This window comes from Heterodontus francisci, chromosome 16 (genome assembly GCF_036365525.1).
Source record: "Heterodontus francisci isolate sHetFra1 chromosome 16, sHetFra1.hap1, whole genome shotgun sequence".
In the NCBI taxonomy this organism is placed as follows: Eukaryota; Metazoa; Chordata; class Chondrichthyes; order Heterodontiformes; family Heterodontidae; genus Heterodontus; species Heterodontus francisci.
This window is the reverse complement of record NC_090386.1, coordinates 56,577,682-56,595,119: the sequence shown is the minus strand read 5'-3', so window position 1 is coordinate 56,595,119 and position 17,438 is coordinate 56,577,682.

The window sequence follows — 17,438 nt, the reverse complement described above, 5'->3', positions numbered from 1 at the left end:
ACATAGCTACATTACCTAGATACTCACTTTTCTTTTCTCTGCTCCGTTCGCCTACACTTTTCAATATTGGGTAATTCTTTGCAATACTGTCCTTGGTATAGGTTTTTCAGTTTACAATCAAAATTTCTAATGTTCTTTCTACACTCACTTTCTAAGTTAACACAGCAGACTTTAAGACAGGAAATGGAGTTTTGACAACCTCTATACACTAATTTCTGAATGTTAACCAAAAACATAAAAAGGTTTGGAGAATGTAAAGACCATTTAGCTCATTAATCTCAACATCCAGAGTTCATATATAACTCACTACATAATTTTGCAAAAAAGAAATATCTAACATTAAACGCTGTGTAAACCCAATACACCAGGACATAACAGTGACTCATACCATAAGCATTAAGTATGATTAAATATAATGTAAACACATAATATATTTTCTATCCAGTGGATAATTAAATACAGAATAATTTGTGTAATCTCATTTATTTAATTATTAAACAATGAGCATATCCCTAGAATTATATTCCTAGTACAATTAATTAAATTAACTATTTTAAAACAATCCTCAGGGCACAGTTCACAAATTTACCTTAAGTGAGTTAATTTAAAAAAAAAATCAATACATTGATCATTTTTGTAATCACCGTTTTGAACTGATTTCAATTTATTGAGTCATTTTAATGATAGAGCTTCCTAAAATAAAAATCACAATGTTCTTCTTTCCTTATTTTAATCAATTTTAATTATGTTAACATATTACAGCTCATAACAGGTTTAGAATAAGAACTTGAAACGGCTTAAATATTTAAAAATTTAATTTTAACTAATTGCATGAGGTAGTAAATTAAATATGTAAAGAACACAATATGTAACTTTTTACAGGGTATTACTGCACCATTTCGTATCTGTATCTGTACCAGGCAGCTTTATGTGCAGCACTTGAGGCAGAAACTGCCTCTCAAGGATTATCGTATATACTAGTTTAGCTGTTAATAAACCCTCTAGAGATCTTCAAGGAACTGGAATCCACATACCTCATTGTCTTGCTTAAGATAACACAAAGAATCTCATGATATGGTGGCAGTGGTGGTGAAAAGACGAGATATAAGCTTGAAAACCGCGGAAGAAACTTTAAAACAAGTACCTGAAAAGAAAGCAACATACCTTAGAAGGCTGAGATAAGCGCTATGGAACAGAAGCGTTGCTGAAAAGCAAGCGATTGGGTGAGTCATTGTGCTGATGATCGAGAAATCTCAGTTAAAAAAAGCCTTTGAAAAGTTTTTAAAACAACATTTTCTAAAGGCTCCATGTGAGTAAGAGAAAAAAAGGGAAAAACCCTGAAAAGTGTGCAAACTATAAAAAAAGTCAAATAGTAAAAAAAAGCATGAGAAACCCCCAAACACTGCACAGTCTCCATTGAAACAGTCAAGTTGAAAAAAATCATGAAACCAGTCAAGTTAGCACCACAGCCTCACAGCTCCAGCGACCCGGGTTCAATTCTGGGTACTGCCTGTGTGGAGTTTGCAAGTTCTCCCTGTGTCTGCATGGGTTTCCTCTGGGTGCTCCGGTTTCCTCCCACATGCTAAAAGACTTGCAGGTTGATAGGTAAATTGGCCATTAGCAATTGCCCCGAGTATAGGTAGGTGGTAGGGAAATATAGGGACAGGTGGGGATGTGGTAGAAATATGGAATTAGTGTAGGATTAGTATAAATGGGTGGTTGATGGTCAGCACAGACTCGGTGGGCCAAAGGGCCTGTTTCAGTGCTGTATCTCTAAACTAAACTAAACTAAACACTCCTGCAAAACAAAAACAAAGGGGAAAACACTTGAACTGCCTATTGAACAGCTATGTAAACATACAAGCAAAGTGCTGAAAGAAAAAAAAACAGAACACTGACATGCACCTGTTATACTCTGTCAAAACAGCTGTCAAAACCTGAAGAAAAGAATTTCTTAAATGGGAATGGCACAGAGTTAATAAAACAAGTTATAAGCCACAGATAGAAAAGTCAAAATAAGTACACTGCTGGAGCACACACAGAGCTGAACAAAGTTAAATATAGAGCAGAAAGCAAAGGGCAGCACAGTAGCTCAGTGGTTCGCACTGCAGCCTCACAGCTCCAGGGACCCAGGTTTGATTCTGGGTACTGCCTGTGCGGAGTTTTCAAGTTCTTCCTGTGACCGTGTGGGTTTTCGCCGGGTGCTCCAGTTTCCTCCCACAGCCAAAGACTTGCAGGTTGATAGGTAAATTGGCCATTATAAATTGCCCCTAGTGTAGGTAGGTGGTCGGGAATATGGGATTACTGTCGGGTTAGTATAAGTGGGTGATTGTTGGTCGGTACAGACTCGGTGGGCCGAAGGGCCTATTTCAGTGCTGTATCTCTAAATAAATAAATAAACAGCAAAAGGATGGATATCAAATTTCCCAGCATAAATTGGAAGGCCATTGATATCCTATCCAAGTTCAAACTTTTAAAGAAAGAATGCAGTTATGTTTCATAGACCAAATGGTTGCAGAACCAGACACCGGACCTACCTATGCAAGAAATCTCACTCCAAAGACGCAGACAGAAGTCACAATAGGATACAAACAAACAGAAGACAGGCACAGCGACATGGCAACAACAGCAAGGAGAGCACCAGAGAACTGCATAAATGCAAGCTGATAAACAAATTCCACAGTGAAATAGACCTGAGACAAGACTCAGAGTGGAGCGATTCTCAGCCAGAAGACGAGCAGGTGTTTCACATTGTGAACCTGATACCTGGATTTTATGAGCACGCCGCCAATCTCGGCAACAAGCTCCAAAAATGGCAGCTTGCCCGTGTGGACAGCATGCCAAAAAGCTGCCACAATCTCAAGCGCAACAGCTCATTTAAATAGCTGGGGCGGGCCAACCCCCCACAATCATGTGGAGGGGGTGGGCTGTCTGTCCCAGCAATGGCGTCAGCTGCCTGTGCGCAGGTGCTGACGTCATTTTAAGCCCTACTGGCTTATTTAAATATTTAAAGACGGATTGAAGAAAATTAAATAAACACATTTCTTTTGCCCCTCTTTCACCCCCCCCCCCCATAATAATTAAATGAACTACATGTCCTCTCCCCCCCAAAACACTTGCCTTTACCATTTGACCTTTCCCCCTCAAATTGCACAAAGTTTAAAGTACAACCCTTCCCACCATCCCCTACACCCATGACGTTTATTTGTCCCCGATCCCTCCCAACCCCCTCCTCCTCTCTCGCCATCAGTGTGGCACCTCGTTTCCCCAGACGGGGATCCGAAGGCACGGGAGTGCCATCCGCCGCTGGGCTAAAGATCGCAGCGGCCCATCAAGATTAAGGGTAAGTACATGTAAATTTATTATTTTTATTTATTTGCATATGGTGATTACGGCCCTTCGCCGAGCAGCGGAGGGGCCGCCACAGTGCCTCGCGGCTGCCGGGAGGATCAGGCTGGGCCCTGGTGGGTCTCATCAGGTGCACTTTTCAGGCCCTCCGTCATGGATCCTGACGTCGAGGACTCTTTAAAATCCAGCCCACTGTGTTGATGAAGTCAAACAACTGGAAGATTTTGCTACTATTAATATCATGTGCCCAAAGAAAGTTGGCAAACACACACTCAGGACTAAGATTGACACCGGAGCTCGAGCAAATATCCTACCATTCCGAAACCTGAAGGATATATACTGGGGTCATTGGAAATTACTGATACAACTGACAACTGCAAAGTTAACTGCATACAATGGGCTGAAATTTATGGTGCCGCCGTGGAACGGCCGCAATATTCAGCATGGTAGCTCATTTAAATGGCCGGGGCAGACCACCCCAATGATGTGGGGGGTGGGCATTCGGTCCCCGGCAATGGTGTCAGCAGCCTTTACACAGGTGCAGACACCATTTTAAAAGGGCTTCGAGCCCTTCCATTTAACAAATATATAAAGAGGTTACAGACATTTATAAAAATGTTTAATTTGCCCCTCTCCCACCTCCCCCGCAATAAGCATGCGATTCATTACTTGCCCTCTCACCCCCAAAACACTTGCCCTGCCCACCTGACCATCTCCCCACAAAGTTCCTAAACTATGCATTATAACCCTACATAACCCTCACCATCCCCTACACCAATCAAATGAGTTTGACCCCGCTCCCCGCTTTTCCGCACTGGAAAACTTACCTGCTCTTCCCTCCTCACCACTGTTCCGCCTCAGAGCCCCAGATGGGGAGTGCCGACCACCGGCACCAATATCGCTTTGAGATGGATAGCGGGAGTGCAACGGTCATTAACGCAGGTATTTACATCAACTTACATATTGAATATTGAAATTGGGCTCCCGTCACCGAGCGGCGGGTTGCCCACCACCAGGCCTCGCTGCTGGCAGCAATATGGGGCTGGGCCGTCCCGGCGTCGAGCTCCGTGGCAGGCCTCTCCCGGAGGCATTTTCCGCCCACCCTCCCACCCCACCATGAACCCCAACATCGGGCGGTCTGTAAAATTCAGTCCAATGGGTCACCCATCCCTTGCAGTGACACACTAACAATGCAATGCAGCTATGGCAAGTCAGTATGGAAACCACAAATATTTTACCTGGTAGAGACAAGCAGATCAGCAGTGGCAGGACCACCAGCATGTGATAAAGCTGAGCTACCCGACCCAAACCCGACTGGACCCGACTACATATGTCCGGTTCGAGTCGGGTCGAAGTTCCGAGTCCAGCATTCGGTCTCCGGTCAGGTCGGACTGGACACTGCTTCCGGGAAGTCACGGAATCGGGCATACCCATGATCCCCCACAACTCCAGCTGCAGGAATAGCCTGCTTCTGGAACAGATGAAAGAGATTCGTGTTGGGTCGGGTCAGGTCAGGTGCAAAAAAAAATTAAAAGGCTCGGGCTCAGGTCAGGTTCGGGTTGGCTGTGCTCGGGCCGGGCCCGGGTCAGGTTTTAATTTTATACTTGAGTAAGGTATTAGCGTATAAGGACCTCAGCATCATGACTATCCACGAGATCACCAAGGTACCCATTTCAGCAGAAGAGACCAAGGGTACCCACATTGAGTCAGTCCAGGACTTACAGTAAATGTACCTGGACAGGTTCAACGCCATAGGAGATTTTACTGACAATGCTGTACTGCACATCAGAGAGGATGCAGTCCCTGTGTCCAGCCCCTCCATGTCTGAGTGAGTCACAGTCCTTCCAGGGTCTCTGGTTCTGATGTGGAGAGTATCAGCCCCTTTGGTACAAAAGGTGAAGTCACACAGGATCAGAGGTGAGCTGGCAAGATGGATACAGAACTGGCTTGGTCATAGAAGACAGAGGGTAGCAGTGGAAGGGTGCTTTTCTGAATGGAGGGCTGTGAGTAGTGGTGTTCTGCAGGGATCAGTGCTGGGACCTTTGCTCTTTGTAGTATATATAAATGATTTGGAGGAAAATGTAGCTGGTCTGATTAGTAAGTTTGCGGACAACACAAAGGTTGGTGGAGTTGCGGATAGTGATGAGGATTGTCAGAGGATACAGCAGGATATAGATCGGTTGGAGACTTGGGCGGAGAAATGGCAGACGGAGTTTAATCCGGACAAATGTGAGGTAATGCATTTTGGAAGGTCTAATGCAGGTGGGAAGTATACAGTAAATGGCAGAATCCTTAGGAGTATTGACAGGCAGAGAGATCTGGGCGTACAGGTCCACAGGTCACTGAAAGTGGCAACGCAAGTGGATAAGGTAGTCAAGAAGGCATACGGCATGCTAGCCTTCATCGGTCGGGGCATAGAATATAAAAATTGGCAAGTCATGCTGCAGCTGTACAGAACTTTAGTTAGGCCACACTTAGAATATTGCGTGCAATTCTGGTCGCCACACTACCAGAAGGACGTGGAGGCTTTGGAGAGGGTACAGAAGAGGTTTACCAGGATGTTGCCTGGTCTGGAGGGCATTAGCTATGAGGAGAGGTTAGATAAACTCGGATTGTTTTCACTGGAACGACGGAGGTGGAGGGGCGACATGATAGAGGTTTACAAAGTTATGAGCGGCATGGACAGAGTGGATAGTCAGAAGCTTTTTCCCAGGGTGGAAGAGTCAGTTCCTAGGGGGCATAGGTTTAAGGTGCGAGGGACAATGTTTAGAGGGGATGTGCGAGGCAAGTTCTTTACACAGAGGGTGGTGAGTGCCTGGAACTTGCTGCCAGGGGCGGTGGTGGAAGCAGGTACGATAGCGACGTTTAAGAGGCATCTTGACAAATGCATGAATAGGATGGGAATAGAGGGATATGGTCCCCGGAAGTGCAGAAGGGGAGTTTAGGCAGGCATCAAGATCAGCGCAGGCTTGGAGGGCCGAATGGCCTGTTCCTGTGTTGTACTTTTCTTTGTTCTTTGTTCTTCTCAGAGCTGCTACACCAAGGGAATGAAGATCTAAGTTCAGATGATGAAAGTTCTTTCTCAACAGGCAGTGTTTCTTCATGCCCCAGTGACTCAGAAGAAGAGACTGATGTTGTAGCCATTAAGAAGCAAAGACTGGCCATGGGGAGTGTTGTCAAGGGAAATCTCCAAGGACCGGAATCTGCTTGCAGACTCTGGCCAGCATCAAGCGGTGCAGTCTGGAAACCCAGCAACAGCATAACTATGCCGCACCCTCACCTCAGCTCTCCAGAGAACTGCCAGCACCAAAACAAGCCAGCACAGACAGGTACCTCCATGAGGCCAAGTACTCCTCCCCCAACAACTCCTCAACCTTGAGCCCCAGGCCTTAAGACGCAGAGAATAAAGAGAGGCAAAGGACACACAATGTCCTGAAGAGGCAGAGGAGGAACGAGTTGAAGCATTGTCTGATGCCTCTTCAAGATGAGGTACCAGAACTTTCCAAGAATGACAAGGCCCCAAAAGTGGTCATCCTGTAAAAAACAACAGAGTATGTTAGCACGCTGAAGGCACAGCAACAGAAACTGAATGCAGAGAGGGAGAAACTTCAGAAAAAAAACAATACCATAGACGCAAATTCTCCGAAATGTAGGAGACACTGCTCAAACCACAAGGGAGAATGAAGATAGTGCATGACCAACATGCAGTGACAGAACAACAGGACAACAACCAACACATCGGCAACATGTCTGCGAACCAAAAACAGCCAAGGGTGAAATTCACATCCCCAGGAAGTTAGACCGTAAAAGATCTGGAAGAGTTATCAAACCACCGAAATGATATATGGGCTCTTAAGCTTCTGCACTTGCAAATTTCACAATCCCTATCTTTATCTGTGTAAATTTTATAATCTCTATCCCTGAATAACTAATTTTGATATTGTCCAATTTTCTGTGTTTTTACTTCTAGTGTACATGACTTATTTTTGGAAAGAAAGGGGATGTTGTATTATCAATTTAAAAGTGATTCCCTTTCAGAACTCAGTATGCTAATGGGCTAAGTACCAGAAGGTAGTCATGTGACTAAAAGCCATAGTCACTCTGCATTGTAATACCCTGGACAAAGGTTCTGTATCTAGTTTGCGCTGCATTGTATGTACTAGTTTAGCTGTTAATAAACCCTCTAGAGATCTTGAAGAAACTGGAACCCACATACCTCATAGTGTTCTTCAGATAACACAAAGAATCTCATGACACTGTGCATTTACTTAATGAGCCATTGAGAATCAACAACTTTGCCAATTGCAATTTTATTTACACTGTTGTAACCTGAATATCATTCATTTCACTTAATAAAAAGTTAACCTGTGCGTTTGGTCCCATTGATTTTTTTGATTAGCATATCAATGAAAATTACTTTTCTTGCCAAATTAAAAACTCATTTGCCAAAACTAATGATACATATTTTATAAAAATCAATATAATTGACTAAAGCCAGTAACGTGCTCCATGGTGCCCCAGATGATCTGGTGCTAAAGCCTGCAATAGGTTAGAGATCCTTTGAGTGCTTAGAGGAAAAGCTCCACAATGTGCTTGAAGTATTTTGCCTGCACTTCAAATGCTTAGTATCAGTATGGAAAGCCTGTCAGTAAAGCACGGGGTGGGAGGAGGTTCTTAAAAAGCATTAACACCAGCATAGGCCAAGTGGGATGAATTTTATGTAATTCTATGGAGTAATGCTTTGTCTGGTTCTTAAAGCAGGCCACATTTTTAAATAAATCCTGGCATTTCTTGCTGATTATATTTCCTCCTAGAAGAAATGGTTCTTGTTGCAGATCTGGGTAGTTGTTTATCTGCTTGACTGTTCTGATGATCCCACATAAGAACACATTAATCTGACAATCAGCTTCTTAAAGCTGTAGCGAATCTGCCTCTGTACTCTTCTAAGTCTTTCCAACCACGTGAAACCCATGACACGGTAGCAATTTGATGGCATATCTGGAAAAAAGGTAAGACTTGCATTTATGATCACCGGATATCCCAAAGTGCTTTACAACCAGTTTAATAGTTTTGAAATGTAGTCACTGGTGTAATGTAGGAAAAATGGCAGCCAATTTGCACACAGCAAGCTCCTACTAACAGCAATATGATAATGACCAGATAACCTGTTTTTGAGATGTTGATTGAGCAATAAATATTGACCAGGACAATTCCCCTGCTCTTCTTTGAAACAGTGCCATGGGATCATGAGAAGGTAGAAGGGGCCTTGGTTTGACACTTCAATTGAGAGACAGCACCTCCAACAGTGCAGCACTCCCTCAGTACTGGACTGTGAGCCTTGATTTTATTATGCGCAAGTGCTGGAGTGGGATTTGAACCCACAACCTTGTGACTCAGAGGTAGGAGTGCTGCCAACTAAGCCACAGCTGAAAAAAAGTGTGTATAGGGTGGGTGGGATGGGGGTTGTTCACAGACTACTCAGGGAATTCTACTCAGCCCCAGCACTTCCCTTGCCTCTGTGAACACGTGCGGGTCCAAAACCCAAAGAAATTGCAGAGCTAAGATAATTGTTTCTGATTATGTTTCTGTGAAGCACAGTGGGATGTTTTTCTACATTAAAGGCACTGTATAAAGGCACATCGTTGTTGTTCTTCTTAAATTAAATCCAATTGCAGGCTCTCACTCCAACATTTTTCACAAACACTCTACAGGCGTGGGCCATCCACTCTGAATATTAAAATGGCGCACTGTTGGAGGTGCTGTCTCTCAGATGAAGTGTCAAACCAAGGCCCCTTCTGCCTTCTCAGGTGGATGTAAATGATCCCATGGCACTGTTTCAAAGAAGAGCAGGGGAATTGTCCTGGTTAATATTTATTGCTCAATCAACATCTCAAAAACAGGTTATCTGGTCATTATCATATTGCTGTTCGTAAGAGCTTGCTGTGTGCAAATTGGCTGCCATTTTTCCTACATTACACCAGTGACTACATTTCAAAACTATTAACTTGGTTGTCAAGCACTTTGGGATATCCGGTGATCATAAATGCGAGTCTTACTTTTTTTCCAGATATGCCATCAAATTGCTACCGTGTCATGGGTTTCAGGTGGTTGGAAAGGTTTTATAATGATGGTAATACAACGGATCAGGTCAGCTGCCATCTAGATGTTCAATCGCAGTGTGCTTCAGGCTGTAGAATTGGACTTCAGGAATTTCAACCAAAGGAATTTTACCATGCTGCATTTTACTATTACACTGCAAGCCTTTCTACACATTGAACTGAAAATGAGTGAACAATGAGTAATCTCATTTGTTTGACCACAATTTGAGTACTGTGTGCAGTTCTGGTCACCTCATTACAGAAAGGATATAATTGCGCTGGAGAGGGTGCAGAGGAGATTTACAAGGATGTTGCCAGGACTGGAAAAATGCAGCTATGAGGAAAGATTGGATAGGCTGGGGTTGTTCTCCTTGGAACAGAGACGGCTGAGGGGAGATCTGATTGAAATGTACAAAATTTTGAGGGGCCTGGATAGTGTGGAGGTGAAGGGTCTATTCACCTTAGCAGTGAGGTCAGTGATGAGGGGACATAGATTTAAAGTGATTGGTAGAAAAATTAGAGGAGAGATGCGAAAAACTTTTTTCACCCAGAAGTGGGGGTCTGGAACCCACTGCCTGAGGCAGAAACTCTCACCTCATTCACAAGGAGTCCTGGATATGCATCTCAAGTGCCGTAATCTGCAGGGCTACGGACCAAATGCTGGAAGGTGGGATTAGAACAGGTGGATAATTTTTCAGCTGGCACAGACACGATGGGACAAGTGGCCTCTTTCTGTGCCTTAAACTTTCTATGATTCTATGAATGTTTAATCATATTATCATTAGCAGAGTGTCACAGTTTTAACCAATCATGATTAAAAATTCAAATAATTTGTTAAAATTAAGTTCCCACAAGAGTAATGCAATATAGTAAATAATGCTCAATTCTGACCAGTAATTTCTCAATAATTACCTGATCAATCTTATTTCTAAAAGAATTTGTCTAACTTCACAGCTACTATAACTGTAATGACATTAATGATAAATTTTATAGAGATAAGTACTGTCCGAAGTGCATGCTTATGTTTTAATAACATGACATTTACAGACTATCCTGTGAAATTTCTTCAAAATGTCAGCACTAAAGCTACTAATTAATTTTTATTAACTCTTCAAGATAATCATCAGCAAACAATCAGCTTTTAAATTGTGTCCCATCTTTGACAAGGTTCAAAATAAATCTTGAACTTTTAAAGCACAACTGAATTAAGCGGAGGAGAGGGCTGTGCATGTTTGACTCTGTGTAGACTTCATGTTCAGCCTAAAGGGTCAACAAAAGATATAATAGGCCTTCAGAGAGAAATAGTGTTACAGCTTGCAACATACAAAAAAAATTACTTTCAAAATGTCACTGTTTGGCTTCAAAAGGATATCAACACAAACTTCAGTGCCTTTAAGTTTAAAGGGCATTTTGTTGAAATCAATGTCACAATTATATGCGCTAACGGCTAAAACTCAACATGCAGGGTCACCTAAAATGCGAACAAATATAACTCTGGTCAGCTTTGTTTCTGTCTGGCGATGCAGTACTCTTAATGAATAGAATCAGAATGCAGACAGCCTGTGTCTTTTTAACATAAAAGAACAATAACTGAGGATGCTGGAAATCTGAAAATAAAACAGAAAATGTGGGGAATACTCAGCAGGTCAGGCAGCATCTGTGCAGAGAAAAACAGAGTTTCAGGTTGATGGCCTGTGTCCTTTTAAAATTAATTTATATCAGAATTTTCTGCCTTTTTCCTCAGGCACCCTGTGGCAGCATTGCCAAAGAGACCATGAATCATTGTCAATGTTACTCTATGAGGTCTGAACTTAAAAAGGCAGTTGTTGGGGGTGCCTAGTTTTTAGCTCCCTCTAGCTAACATAGTTAGAGGGAATTCTCAATTTTTAGCTTTGTAGACCACCATTACCATAATATTAATGATTCAGTGATTCATGGGGTGGGAGAAAATTGATCCACATTGCACTCATTTTCCAGAAATAAATAAAACAAAATCCAATTTTGGGACACAACGTCCCAAACACAATCTCTGCTTGGGGTATAGGTGCTGTCATATTGGTAAATTGAAATGATCAATTAATTCAAAGTGAAGAAAATATCAATTTTCAGCCACATATTTCAATTTAGTTTTAGGATTTCTAAATTATTTTGGATATATTAAAAGAATATTCATCATGTATGTTTTGTTTTTTAAACTCTGCCAGATATTCACAGATTCTGCAATGAATATTTAAGGTGCATTTACATTAGAACTAAAGCATCAGCACCAAGTAATTTTGCTTTACATGGACACTACAGCCATAGCAAAACTGCTTGCTGAATCTGGAATCGGGGTCTGATCTGCATCTGGAGTAAAAGTTATTGAAATTCTCTACATTGTCCGAGAGTCAGGTCAGGCCCTGAATCTAAACTTACACTACGTATATTTGGCATTAATGTGAAACAGAAATTGCTAAATCTGCAGTGTAAATATCTCCGTTTAGACTCTCGGACTTTCTGTTTGCTACATTGTAAATCAGTGGCTGGGATTTCATGGGCCCCCTGAGGCAGAGAAGAGGGGGGGGGGGTGCAGGGAGCATCGCAATGGGTGGGGGGGGTGGCGGGGCGGAGGGCCCATCGCCAAGTGATCTTCCCGGGGGAGAGATGACCTTCCCGCCCAGAGGCCCATTAATGGCTTCTTCCCACTGCCTTTGGGATCTTACCAGCGGCCGGGGGGGGGGGGGGGGGGGGGGCTCTGCCACTCAGGGAGGACGTCTTGGAAAATGAGGCACCTTCCCTGAGGGTTTGGGATGGTCCCTCCTTCATGAGCAATTTGTGGCCCATGAGGACCCCCACCGGGAATAACTTTACACCTCGGGACCCTTCTTCCCCAGGCTGCATGACCACCACCCACCACCCCCCTTCTGGACTGGCCCTGGTGACCACGCCTCACCTACTTCTGTTCCAGGATTCCAGCGCTGGGCCTGGGTCCATCCACTATGGTAAAGTATCTTCTGTATGCAAAGAAGATTTTCATCCTCTTACCCTTGTGACTCTATTGTAGCCAACCTTGCTTGCAATTTTGGCAGACATAGATGCATTCTACATCTTGCCTCTACGCCTGACGAATTTGTTGGATTTGCTTCTTTCCGAGTTCACTGTCCATGTAGAATTCCTGCGGGAACTTGCTGCATTTCTCTTTCTCGCACTGGTATTCTTTGGGCAGCATGATGGGCTGTCCTGTTTTGTGCAGGTTCTCTTTCTGTTGGGCGGGCTCTCTGGCAGAGTCTGGATTCTCCGCAGTGCTCAGGTCGAGGTGGGGGGGGGGCCCTCCCTCTGTCTCGGCTTAGTCTCCTTAGACCTGTGAACAATTCCAGGAATTCCTCTCGAGAGTGACTCCTTGATTTTTGTTGTTTAACTTCTATTTTCTCTATAAAATGAAGGTCAATACAAGCTCTTCTACTTAAGAGTGAGAACTCATGATTTCTTAGAACATACTGTGTTTCTAATATTTGCTTTCCCTTGTACTGAAGTGTTGCCTGTAACTTCCCCTTTACTTCAAGTTCCACCTCTCCTGGGCAATGTAACTGAATTTCTGTTAGTTGCAGAAAGTGTGTAAATAGCCATGGCTCTTTGTCTGATAAGACTGTTAAACTGTTGAGTTTGAAATTAGTGATATTTCCATTGACATATATTTCTGCAGAACAAAATGCCTGATTGATCTCACCAAGATTGCTCTGCTGCAGAAGGTTGTTTAACGTCGTTAATCACTATTCTTAAATGCTTTTTCTTCAGAGCTTGATGTAGTCGAGATTTTATTTTGGCACATTTTACTGAAATGCCCTATTTTTCTGCAGTAAAAGCATTTTGCTCTATTGGCAAGACATTGTTCGTACCTGTGGGTTCTTTTGGTGCCACATTGGTAGCAGGGCTTAATGGTGTTTTTCGCTTTCCCTCCACAGTGTGCCTTTTAGTCATAGAGAGATACAGCACTGAAACAGGCTCTTCGGCCCACTGAGTCTGTGCCGACCATCAACCACCCATTTACACTAATCCTACATTAATCCAATATTCCCTACCACAGCCCCACCTTCCCTCAATTCTCCTACCACCTACCTACACTCGAGGCAACTTACAATGGCCAATTTACCTATCAACCTGCAAGTTTTTGGCTGTGGGAGGAAACCGGAGCACTCGGAGGAAACCCACACGGTTACAGGGAGAACTTGCAAACTTCGCACAGGCAGTACCCAGAACTAAACCCAGGTCGGTGGAGCTGTGAGACTGCGGTGCTAACCACTGCGCCATTGTGCCCCCAGTCTGTGAAAGCAGTTCACAAAAGGGGGAGGCAGGTCCTCTTTCCAGGAGACAGGAGGAGGAGGCCAGCAAGTGTCACCAAGAAGGCAAATCTGGAAGTGGCAGATATCATGAGAAGCCGAGGTATTGTTGCCAGAACCTGGATCCAGGAATAGATTTAATGACCTGCTGCGGTCTGGAAAGGTGAATGGCATCTACAGTTGGCAGCTGGAAGCCCAGTATTAATTGAAACACCCAGGAGATCTGAGGTCAGGTGGTAGACCTGCAAGTCTTTGGCTGTGGGAGGAAACCGGAGCACCCGGCGGAAACCCAAACGGTCACAGGGAGAAGTTGTAAACTCCGCACAGGCAGTACCCAGAACCAAACCCGGGTCACTGGAGCTGTGAGACTGTCGTGCTAACTGTGCCACCCCTTTTTTCCTAGTGCCTGTTTTTCAGCCCTCTTGTGAAGGAACTAAACAGTTGCAGGAGGTTTCCTGAACCAAGGGTTGGAATTTTACATTGAGTGGGAGACCTTAAAATTTTGGTCAAGGTCTTTCTTCACCTTGCAGGGTTCTTCTGTTGTTCTTTCGGTCCTCAGTTTGCCTCCCCAGCTGAATGGCTTTATCCAGGGTGACTGCAATAAATCTGATAGGGATTCATCAGCAATATCCACAACAACATGATCTCTTATCAACTCTGCTTTAAGGTCTCCACACTCACATCCTTCAGCAAGTCAGTTAAGGTTATTGATAAAAGCACGACTGTTTCATCTGGTTTCTGGACCCTTTTGTTGAATCTTGCTCTTTCTAAAACCCTATTACTCCGCAAGTTGAAATAAGAATCAAAACCTTTTAAAGCTTCATTGAATTTGGCAGATGCCTCATTAAGACCTTGTCTGGCAATCACATCATCCGCTATAGCCAATGGAATACAACAGAATATTCATTTGGTCTGCTTCAGACTGGCTGTCTAACTTAGATACAATTCTGTATCTGAAAAATCTTTTTCTCCATAATACCCAGTTTTGAATCTGATTGGGTCCCTCTTGACTTTGGAAACTCTCCGGCATTCCCAATTTTTGATCCATGTTGCTTTATTTTATAGATTCTTTTAGAATGCTCCCCTTTAAGGAACCATGTTCTTTTTCAGCGGAACTTGATTTAATGGAGTCTCACATATGCTCTTGAGTGGTCCCTATTGTTTTTAATAGCTTGTTTTAGGGTTTTCCCCTTTGCTTGAGACTTCAATTTGTTTATTCAACTTGCCTTAATGGTGTTGACACAGCTGTTTGAGAGTTCCCTGCTGTTTTAATAGACTGTGCACGGCTTTTCCCCTTTCTTTGAGAACTTCAATTTATTTATTTTTTCTTCAGGCTTAGTTGCCTTAATGGAGTATCCCTGCTGTGTTCGGGGTCTCCCATGCTTTTCAGCAGTTTGCATGCTTTTCAGGGGTTTACCGCTCTTCACCCTCACATTCAGCACAAGTGAAGGACTGGGTTTTCCCCTTTTTTCTAGCCTGATGCCTTCAGAAAATTACTTTAAGTCCTTCAAAGGCTTTTAACATGATTCCTTGACCGTCTGCTTGATGAAATTGATTGGCAAGCAACCACGCTTCCGTCCTGTGGAGCAGCTGTGGTGAAAGATAGGCTGCTCCACAGGACGGAAGCAGAGATCTCGAGGTCTGCAGTTTTTTGGCGCTTTTTGCCAGGTCAGGCTTTTTCAGCTAGTTACTTCAAATTTTTCTTCTGGGTATAGGATGGTAAGACTTTCTATTGTTCTCGATCTCATCACTGATCACCATGTTATATATTGGTTTTGTACAATGCCATCTTATTTAGTATAACCAGAGAGTTTCTTAGTCTGTAGTAGCTAAACATTAATCTTTATTTTAACTATTTACACTCCACTCTAGCCTGTGTGACTCCTCCAAAAGCCATGCTGCATCTATTATTGAGTCTCTCTCACATGCGATCTCACCTCATCATGGTAGGAGGTATTCTTTACATTCTCTCAAGATTAACCCTTTCAGACCTTATACTACAGCCTTCACATCACCCAAAGATCTTCCCAGGGGCGGGATAGGCTAATGACAGCCTTCCTGCCCAGAGGCCAATTGAGGCCCTTAAGTGGCCTATTAATGGCCAAGTAAGGGTCTTTTCCCACCACTGCTGGGATCTTACCAGCAGCAGGGGGGCCTCCGCTGCACTCGGAGGACGCCTTGCAAAACGAGGCGCCTTCCCTGCGGGCTTGGGGGGGTTCCCTCTTTCATGTGCAATTTGTGGCCCACAGAGGACCCCCACTGGGAATGATTTTACCCTGGGGGCCTCCTCCCCTGGACTGCACAATCACCCCCCCTCACTGGGGCCTTCTGGACTGGCCACGGCGACCCCGCCTCACCTGCCTCTGATCCGGGGTCTCAGCGCTGGGACTGGGTCTGAGGCCTTTGCAGTACTGGCAGTGGCCAACGCACCGGGTGGCACTGCCGATAGTGTTGAGCTGCCGGTCCTCTGATTGGCCAGCAGCTCTTGGAGACGGAATCCCTGTCCCTTTTCGGCCTGGCACCGGGAGACCCAACTGTTGCATAAAATCCAGCCCCAGGTGTGGATGTCAGTTGAGAACAGGATTGGACATAGATTTAGCTGTAATGTATGCCACAGTTGAATAGCTTGCGAATGCTCATTGTCTTAAGGTTATGTTTGAAGTATAGTCATTTGACGGAGGGAGTGGATCTGTTCAACAGCAGATATCAACACTTTCAGGAAACAACAACTTGCATTAATTAAGCACCTTTAATATAGTGAAACGTCCCAAGGTGCTGCACAACAGCGTAATCAGATAAAACGTAACACTGAGCCAAAGAAGCAGACATCAAGACAAAGAGGTAGGTATTGACAAGCATCTTAAAAGACAAGTGGCCGGAGTTGGAGGAATGCAGAGTTAGAGGAGGGTTGTGTAGTTGGAGAAGGCTACAGAGATAGGGAGGGATGAACCATGGAGCGATTTGAACATGAGGTTGAGAATTTTAAAATCGAGACATTGGTGAATTGAGAGGCAATGTCAGTCAGTGAGCATAGGGGTGATGGGTGAACAGGACTTGGTGCAGTTTAGGATACAGGCAGCAGAGATTTTTATCAGATCATGTTTATAGATGGTGGAAGTTTGGTGGAAAGGAGGAACAATTGGGAAAAATGACTAAATTAATAAATTTTGCAAAGCAAGTGTCAACACTATAAATGTGAGTCCTTCTAAATATGATACATGAGAAATTAGTCAGTTTAATTTCTCAAAATAATTGGTTAATTGTGATGTTCTACAGACTAAACATTATTAGATTACCCCAACAAAATTGGTACTTAACAACAATGCAAGTAATCTTTCTGTAAGTACAATATTAATAAGCCAGTGGGATTCATAAAAATATAGATGATTTGGAATTATTATTCAAAGCTGTATTCTCATAAATATTTACTTTATGGTGTTGAATCATAAAGATTTACTCTAATCATATGCAAATTCAGCTTTTGCAAGATGGGTCTGGAACTGAAAGCACGCAGATTAGAAAGGTCCAAGGTAAGTGAATAACTGCACAAAATTAGGAGGTTGTTGAGAAGTTGCTACTTTTTGGCATTTTAAAATGCTTTGTCCAGTTTGTTTTTGCACCATAAATAGTTATCAGGTGAACAGCTGGTATCTGGCTTTTGTTAATTTATAGCGAT